This window comes from Xyrauchen texanus, chromosome 9 (assembly GCF_025860055.1).
Source record: "Xyrauchen texanus isolate HMW12.3.18 chromosome 9, RBS_HiC_50CHRs, whole genome shotgun sequence".
Classification (NCBI taxonomy): domain Eukaryota; kingdom Metazoa; phylum Chordata; class Actinopteri; order Cypriniformes; family Catostomidae; genus Xyrauchen; species Xyrauchen texanus.
The window spans coordinates 8,342,555-8,351,782 of NC_068284.1; positions in this window are offsets into that span (position 1 = coordinate 8,342,555).

A 9,228-nucleotide genomic window follows, 5' to 3' on the forward strand; every position below is an offset into this window, starting at 1 on the left:
AGTACGTAACGTCCATAAACTGAGGAGCAGGTAAGTATATCAAGGCATTAAGTCCATTCAGATTTCTCAAGGTCACGTGATTAGCACATTCAGGGCAGATCGTTGACAAACTGGTGAGACACACACAGGCAAGTAGGTATACTGTAAACTCAGAATTCTCAAATTCAATTATCTTGCACATCCAGAGCAGATCGTTGATAAATGGGTGATGCACACAGGTAAGTAGATATGCTGTAAACTCAGAGTTCTCAGGGTCACTTATCTTGCAAATCCAGAACACATCGCTGACAAACATGTAAGTAATAAACAGATAAGCAGTTCACTACTGCGGCAGAGCAAAAGGTGAATCCAAGGAACCTTCAACATGGCTAGACACTGACTGAGTGTGAGAGTGAGGTTTAAGTGCATGTCCAACCAAGGTGAAAATGAGCTGCAGGTGTGATTAGAACTCAGACAAGTGAGAGCGGGTGACTAATGGTGATGGAGAGCCGGTGTGCCCGTGACAGTACCCCCTCCTCCACGGACCGCTCCTGTGTGCCAGTGATCCTGATGTCTAACCCGAGACACTGGGCGGTTAGGATGTGAGGCGTGGGATCTGGTGAGCAGTGCAGGGGCGAGGAAGTCTTCCCTTGCAACCAATTAAACAATGAGGGTCGGTGAGGTTTTAATAGTGAGACATGGTGGATACGGTAAGTGCTGGAGAGTTAAAGTAGATAGGTTACAGGATTCATTTGTTTAACTATGAGAAATGGGCCAATATACCGGGAACTTAACTTATTGTAGGGTAGACAGAGCCGGATGTCCCTGGTTGAGAGCCAGACCTTCTGCCCAGATTGGTATTGAGGGCGTGTTGATCTCCTGACGTGGGCTGCATTCCATACCCTCTCGCTCTCCTTGAACCAGTGGTCCACAGCTGGAACCTCGGATGGTTCCCCTGCCCAGGGAAACAGGGGTGGCTGAAAGCCGAGTATGAGTTCTGTGTGTACTCGGCCCAGGGTAAACCCGTCTGCAGCTGTGCTAATTGCCGTGGCAGTATGTTCTCAGGAAGTGGCAAATTTCCTGGATCTTCCTCTCTGCCTGCCTGTTCGTCTGTGGATGATAACCAGATGACAGACTCATAGTCACACTTAGGAGAGAAAGGAAGTTGTGCCATAGCTGTGAGATTAACTGTGGGCCCCTATCAGACACTATATCCTCGGGTAGTCCAAAATGTCTGAATACATGATGAAATAATAATTCTGCAGTCTCCATGGCAGTAGGTAGTTGTTTCAGTGGGATTAAACGGCAAGCCTTGGATAATCTATCCATAGCAACTAAGAAACAGATATTACCCTCTGATTCAGGTAGGTAGGTGATAGGGTTGGGCGATGTCCCCTAAGTTGGAAGTTGACGATGTTGACAGTAAAACATCGCGAGGGACGATGATATCGGGGTTCAACAACGGGGTTGTTATATAATTTCATATAATTTTCAAAAATGATATTACAAATTATAATTTCGTTATTTTACTAACCCAGCTAATGACTCGTCTGTGAAGCATTTTTTTTTAGTTTTCACTTAAGAAGAGTTGTGCACTTTTTATTTTAATATATCTCTTTACATAAATACTATTTTCCACTTAAAAACTATAATTTCGTTATTTTACTATCCCAACTGACTCATCCGAGCTTTCCAATAGGTTGCACGTAAGGGGGAAAAATATTTCTTCCACTTAAGAAGAGTTGTGCACTCTTAAGCACTTTTTATTTTAATATATCTCTTTACACAGATTTTTTATTTTTTACTGAAAAACTATAATTTCGTTATTTTACTAGCCCAACTAATTAGTAGCCTACTCATCCGGGCTTTTTAATATATTGAGCCTAAGAAAAAAAAGTCGTCTTTGGGCAGCCTTCTTGCGAAGAGAGCAGCCACAGCCACGCTCACTGATGAGCAAAAGGTGGAGGCAGAAATTATTCGGAGCTATTCGATTTTGCATATTATTTTTTAAACGTTCATTTGTGTAGTTCATATGACCACTTTACAATATTTCAATAACATAATTTATTTTGTAGCCTGTGCTGAAGTTAATTGTGCTGCTAATTATAAGTGAAATGTTAATGCCGAGTTTCGGTCTGAGTCCCGTTTTCTTGTTCTTTATTTGTTGTTCTTCTATGTTTTAATAAATGTGTGTTATTCATATTCAACTTGTTTCTTTCATTTGATTTGACATTATGGATTTATGGCCAAGGAAATTTTTCTTTAAAAGTATTAACCAGACGAAAGTTATTTGACGTTCGCTGGTCTGGGTTTATCTTAAACTGTCGCTTCAGTGTATACAAGAGCTATCGACAATGAGCAAGATTTTCTGAGACACTACAACTACTAATAATTAATTAATAAAGGCTTAAAATAAAATATTTTAATCTAAATGTACAGTGTAAGACATGTAAAAAAATGACAAGAAGCTAACAATGTCAAGATCAATATTTGTGTAGCCTGCCTGACACGGTATTTTCACAGACTAACACGTCACGTCTCTGGCATATACTTAAAATAGCATATATGCATTAGCTATATTCTCAATTTAATTTACAGAGCAATCCCTGCAAAGTTTTTAGGTTAACTATAGAAGAGACTAGGATTAGTGAGTCACACTAGCAAGACTCGCAAAAGGGGGCGTGGCATCACGATGGTGGCTCTACATCGTGATGTTGGTCAGCCATCACGATGGACGATGATATCGTCCATCAGCACAACCCTAGTAGGTGATGAAATCGACTCTCAGGTGTGACCATGGATTTTGAGGCAGAGGCAGTGGGAGGAGTTTGCCGGCTGGTAAGTGGCGAGGAGATTTAGCGATGGCACACCAAGGACGAAACGATGCACGTCTCGGGACATATGAGGCCACCAGTATTTGGACTGAAGGAGCGAGATGGTCTGATGGATAACACGGTGACCAGAGCCCAGGGAGGAGTGAACAAATTCGAGGAGGGAGGCTCGAAGAGGTTTCTGCCTCTACAGGGTTGCTGTCGGGAGAAGGTCTGCGAGACAGGGCATCAGCCTTAGTGTTTTTGGACTGGGGCGGTAGGAGATTGTGAACCGGAAGTGGGTGAAAAACAGGACCCTTGATGTGGATTCAGTCAGCATGCCTTCTGGAGGTATTCTAGATTCCTGTGATCAGTGATGACTGAGAAAGGATGATGGGAACCCTCGAGCCAATGGTGCCATTCTTCCAGGGCCAGCTTTATGGCAAGTAGTTCTCTGTTTCCTATATTGTAGTTCTGCTCCACTTGAGATAACTTCTGGGAGTAGAAGGCACAAGGATGCAGCTTAGATGGGCTCCCCTGCCACTGAGAAGAAACCAGCCCCACGCCTGTGGTGGATGCATCGACTTCTACTACAAAATGGAGCTCGGGACCTGGATGGACAAGCACTGGAGCAGTGGTGAGGTTTTCTTTAGTTTGACAAAGGCATGGGAGGCTTCTGGGGTCCAGGATAGGCTCTTGGGTCCCTTCTTGAGCAAGAGGTCAGAGGGGTGGCTATGGAACTATAACCCTGGATGAATCTTTGATAAAATTTGCAAACCCCATGAAACGCTGAAGATCCTTGATGGTCTTTGGAACTGGCCATGACTTGACTACCTCCAACTTCCGCTCATCCATCTGGATCCCTTGAGGACTGATGTTATAGTCCAGGAACTGGATGTGACTCTGATGGAAGGAGCACTTCTCGGCTTTGAGGAACAACTGGAACTTCCGCAGACGCTCAAGCACCAGGGCCACGTGCTGACGATGGTCGGTCTGGTTCCGGGAGTAAATCAAGATGTCATCAATGTGCACCAGGACAAATCAATGGAGGTTCCCCAGAACACCTCATTCATGAAGCCCTGGAATACGGAGGGGGCGTTGACCAGGCATGACCCGGTATTCATAGTGCCCTGTTGGTGTTACAAAGGCCGTCTTCCACTCATCTCCCTTCCATATGCGAATGAAATTATAAGCGCTGCAAAGGTCGAGCTTCATGAAGACCGTCGCTCCTCTTAGCAGCTCCAAGGCAGTGGGGACGAGGGGAAGGGGATAACGTTACTTTACTATTACGTTGTTCAGACCCCGTTATTCAATGCATGGCCTCAAACCTCCATCCTTCTTTTGGATGATAAAGAAGCTTGAAGTGGCGGGGGAAGTGGATGGGCGGATATAATCTTAAGCTAGAGCTTCCTCGATGTATCCCTCCATGGCCCTCTGCTCTGGAAGTGATAAAGGGTAAATCCTTCCTCTGGGTAGTGGCGCACCCATTAGTAGCTCGATGGCTCAGTCCCATGGTCAGTGCGGAGGGAGTTGGGAAGCTTTCTTGGGGCAGAAAATATCAAGATACTGGCGCAAACAGATTGGTATTTTCAGGGGACCGTCACTAGCAGGGCTCTCAATGGTGGTTGTGAACACATTTACGGGCTTGATAGTAGATCGGCTCTCTCCTTCTCTCTTTTGATGATGGAGTACTGGGCGAATACAGGCCTTAAAGCAGTTCTGCCCCATTTCAGGATCTTTTTTCACCGGTCTTCCAGGAAAGAATGGGGGAGTGATCATACAGCCAGGGATGGCCCAGAATGATATCCACGTTTGAGCACTCCAGAACCATAAACTCGATATCTTCCAGATGCATAAAACTAACTTTCAAGGTCACCAGGGTGGTATGGTAATGGATGTATCCTTTGCCCAGTGGATTACCAGTCATGGAGTGAATGGGGTGGTCGTGTCATAGGGGATCTTTGAGAGCCGAAGCTTGCAGCAGAGGTTGTCTACAATGAAGTTCCCCGTAGCCCCGGAGTCAAGGAGCACTGTGACTGTTAAAGACATGTACGCAGAGGCTTGAATCACCTGAGGGGGGACAAAACACTTCTTTGAAATGACTTAGAAAATGTTCAAGTATACTGTTACTGAGCCTGCCTGATCCCAGATGGTTTGAGCCCATTGGAGAGCGCTCCCGGTCAGGAGGGAAATCACGTAGGCGATCCTCGGGAGCTTGGTGGGGAAATGCTGAGACTGCATTTCAAGAACGAGCTGGCACTGTAAGATGAATCTGCTACAATCACCAATAGATTCAGAGTCATAAGATCTGGCATAAGATGGAGATGGAGTCGGCTCGAGTGCAACAGGTGTGGGAGGTGGGGCTTGCTGTGCCAGGTCGGGAGCGCAGAGGAGGGCTGTTCTTAGCACCAGTTCTGAGAACAGATCATCATCCTTACTGGTGGTTGCCCCTGCTGGGTTCATTTTCTTTCAGTCTAGCCTTTCTGTAATGACATACCAACTTGGGAGCTGAGATGAACCCAGATGCTGGAGATTATTGCACAGAACACAGAAGAGACAGGTGAGTAGCGTAAGATGAGTATTCAGGTAAGGTATATAGTTCTTAGAACACAGTTTTTCGTTATACAGAGAACTCAGGCAGTAGGTACAGATCCACAGATCGCTAATTCCAGACCAATACTTGCAAAAACTGGAAGCATAAACTTCTGAGAGGCTCTAAGGTACGAAACTTCCATAAATTGAGGAGCAGGTCAGTATATCAAGGCATTAAGTACATTCAGAGTTCTCAAGGTCACATGACTAGCACATTCAGAGCAGATAGTTGAATACCAGGCAAGTTTCACACAGGTGAGTAGATACACAGGTAAACTCAGGGTTCACATAAGTCACTTATCTTGCACATCCAGAGCAGATCATTGATAAACTGGTGAGATACACACAGGTAAGTAGGTATACTGTAAACTCAGAATTCTCAAATTCACTTATCTTGCACATCCAGAGCAGATCGGTGATACACACAGGTAAGTTGATATGCTGTAAACTCAGAGTTCTCAGTGATCCAATCATATGTGGTCAGACGAGGCACGTCACTGTTTTATGGAAGACCAGGGAGACAAAAATGTCTTTAGGCATATCATGTACAGACGTTACATGAGCAGATTAATTTAGTGTAAAGACAACATACCGTGTGTATGTGTAATTGCGCATAAGCACATCATTTCATAAACAGGCGCCCTGGCTCGGACGTATAATTGCATATAGACATGTATGAAATGGTAATTCGACTGTCAAAATAAAAGACATATCCACAAGCATGGAACTCTAAAAAATTACTGATTCAACTGACTAGTCTATAATTTATTGCTTTAAGGGTGCTATTTATTTTATTACACATAACTTATATATTAATGTAATAGTTTCTAATTAATGTATCAGTGAATGTTTTCAAATAAATTGTTGGAGAGATCAGAGAATTAATGTCAAAACAGCGCCCCATTGAGAGCGAGAACCACTAACCGCAACCACAAGGAGGTTACCCCATGTGACTCTAACCTACCTAGCAACCGGGCCAATTTGGTTGCTTACAAGACCTGGCTGGGATCACTCAGTACATCCTGGATTCGACCTCAAGACTCCAGGTGTGGTAGTCAGCGTCAATACTCACTGAGCTACCCAGAACCCCAATAACTGTAATATTTTTCTTTGAAGACGTATGACTAGCGCATGTAGATTATATGATGTATGAGTAGTATGCAAGAGTGATTTAATAATTTCATGTCTGCTTTAAAGGGAGACAAGGACTGATTTTTAAATTGAGTTGACAACTCTTACATGGAAGTGAGTTAGAGGGGGAGGAAGAAAAAAAAACTATTGTGTGGGCACTGATAAAAAAAAGGTATAGCTGATCAGAATGGATTTCTGGTAAACATTCCTTTACGAGTTTCTTATATTTATCGTTGTTTGTTAGTGAGTGTTTTTCTATTTATACGTGTTTTATATTTTTACTGGTATTGCTTCTTGCTTACATGGATGTAGTGTCAAGGCTGGTAGTGATTTTATGAGCAGCAACGTAGTGTTCTGGTGGTAATCGTAGTGTCTGTTCAAGTCAAGTGTCAAGTCAAGTGTTTTTTTATTGTCGTTCAACCATATACAGTTAGTACAGTACACCGTGAAATGAGACAACGTTCCTCCAGGACCATGGTGATACATAAAACGACATAGAACAATCACAGAACCACATTAGACTACACAGACTAAATAGCATACCTATATAAAGTGCACATGCAAATGTGTGCAAAACGTATGGGACAGTACAATAAATTACTAAAAATGAACAGGACAATAGGCACAGTGAGAGACAGTGCAGCGCCGACCAGTACACAGTAGTGCAAAAAAGATGACAGTTTGTAAAAATGCCAAATGTAAACATAACATACTATGAGATAGTGTTCTATGGACATAGCAGTTATGAAGATAGCAGCCAGGTATAAAGTGACAATAATTAAAGTGCATATCAGTGTGTGTGTGTCAGTCCAGTCTCTGAGTATTGAGGAGTCTGATGGCTTGGGGGTAGAAGCTGTTACACAGTCTGTCCATGAGGGCCTGAATGTTTCGGTACCTCTTGCCAGACGGCAGGAGGGTGAAGAGTTTGTGTGAGAGGGGTTTTCGGGGTCATCCACAATGCTGGTTGCTTTGCGGATGCAGTGTTTTTTGTAAATGTCTTTGATGGAGGAAAGAGAGACCCCGATGATCTTCCCAGCTGTCCTCACTATCCTCTGCAGGGCTTTGTGGTCCGAAACAAGTCCCAAACCAGGCAGTGATGCAACTGCTCAGGATGCTCTCAATAGTCCCTCTATTGAATGTAGTGAGTATGGGAGATGTGCTTTCTTCAGCCTTCGAAGAAAGTAGAGACGCTGCTGGGCGTTCTTGGTAATAGAGCTGGTGTTGAGTGACCAGGTGAATTTCTCCGCCAGGTGAACACCAAGGAATTTGGTGCTCATGACGATCTCCACACAGGAGCCGTCGGTTTTCAGTGAAGAGTGGTCACTCTGTGCTCTCCTAAAGTCAACAACCATCTCTTTGTTTTTTTTTCCACATTCAGAGACCGGTTGATAGCTCTACACCAGTCCGTTAGCCGCTGCACCTCCTCTCTGTATGCTGACTCGTCGTTCTTGCTGATGAGACCCACCACGGTCGTGTCATCGGCAGACTTAATGATGTGATTTGAGCTACAGTCGTGAGTCAGCAGAGTGAACAGCAGTGGACTGAGCACACAGCCCTGGGGGGCCCCAGTGCTCAGTGTGGTGGTGGTGGAGATGCTGTTCCCGATCTGGACTGACTGAGGTCTCCCAGTCAGGAAGTCCAGGATCCAGCTGCAGAGGGAGGTGTCCAGGCCCAGCAGGTTCAGCTTTCCAATCAGGTGCTGAGGAATGATTGTGTTGAATGCTAAGCTGAAGTCTATGAACAGCATTCAAACGTATGAGTCCTTTTTATTTAGGTGGTTGAGGGCCAGATGGAGGGTGGTGGTGATGGCGTTGTCTGTTGAATGGTTGGGATGATACGCAAACTACAGTGGGTCTAGTGAGGGGGGCAGAGTAATGGCGTGTGAGTGGTTCCTTGGTGTTTTTTTAGTGTGACTGTGCACATTGAAGTCAGTGTGTGGGGTTGAGAGTGCTTGCATGTAGTGTGCTTAGTCGTGCTAGGTCTCTCTCCCATTTCTCTTTCAGACACCTGGAATGTGGTGGGTGTGGATGGTGTTGTCTAGCGGCTCAGCTTTACCCTTTATTGAGGAAAGTTTTCTTTCTTTGTTGTTCTCTTTCTTTTGTTATGGAATGATCATTTATTGGCTCTATAAAGTGACCACTTTAGTCCTGTTAGTACTTATGTTTATTTCTGGCACAATTGGAATTACCATTTTAATTGTGTTTACTTTAAGAGTTGATTTTATTTTAAAGTTTTACTATTTAATATTAATAAAAAAAAGTGTTGTTTAATGTTCAATTCATGCCTCATTTTACTATTCTGAGGTTGTGAGATTAGATCTATGTGATTATATTGATAGACTGGAATCCTTCTACCCCTTTCCAGAAAGCCTCATAGTTGTGCCTAAGTGTCAGAAGTGTTCTAGTAGTGCTTAGTGCTGTCAGTCGATTAATTGCATAATTATTTGTTGAACGTTTTGAAATGTAACTCTAAATAAACGTGTTTTCCTGTAAACAATTGTTTATTTCCTTCTTAGGAAAGAAAACAATATGAAACAATATTTTATTGCCATTTTCCAAACAAAGCCATCCACACTGGCATATCTTGGATCTTACCGGCGGTGCAAAGAGTTTGTGACACAGCAAACATAGAACGTTGTCTCAACGTTGTCAACCTTCTACCGACGTTGCTACAGCGTGGCCAAAAGGTTGTCACCACGCTTTCACAACATTAATGT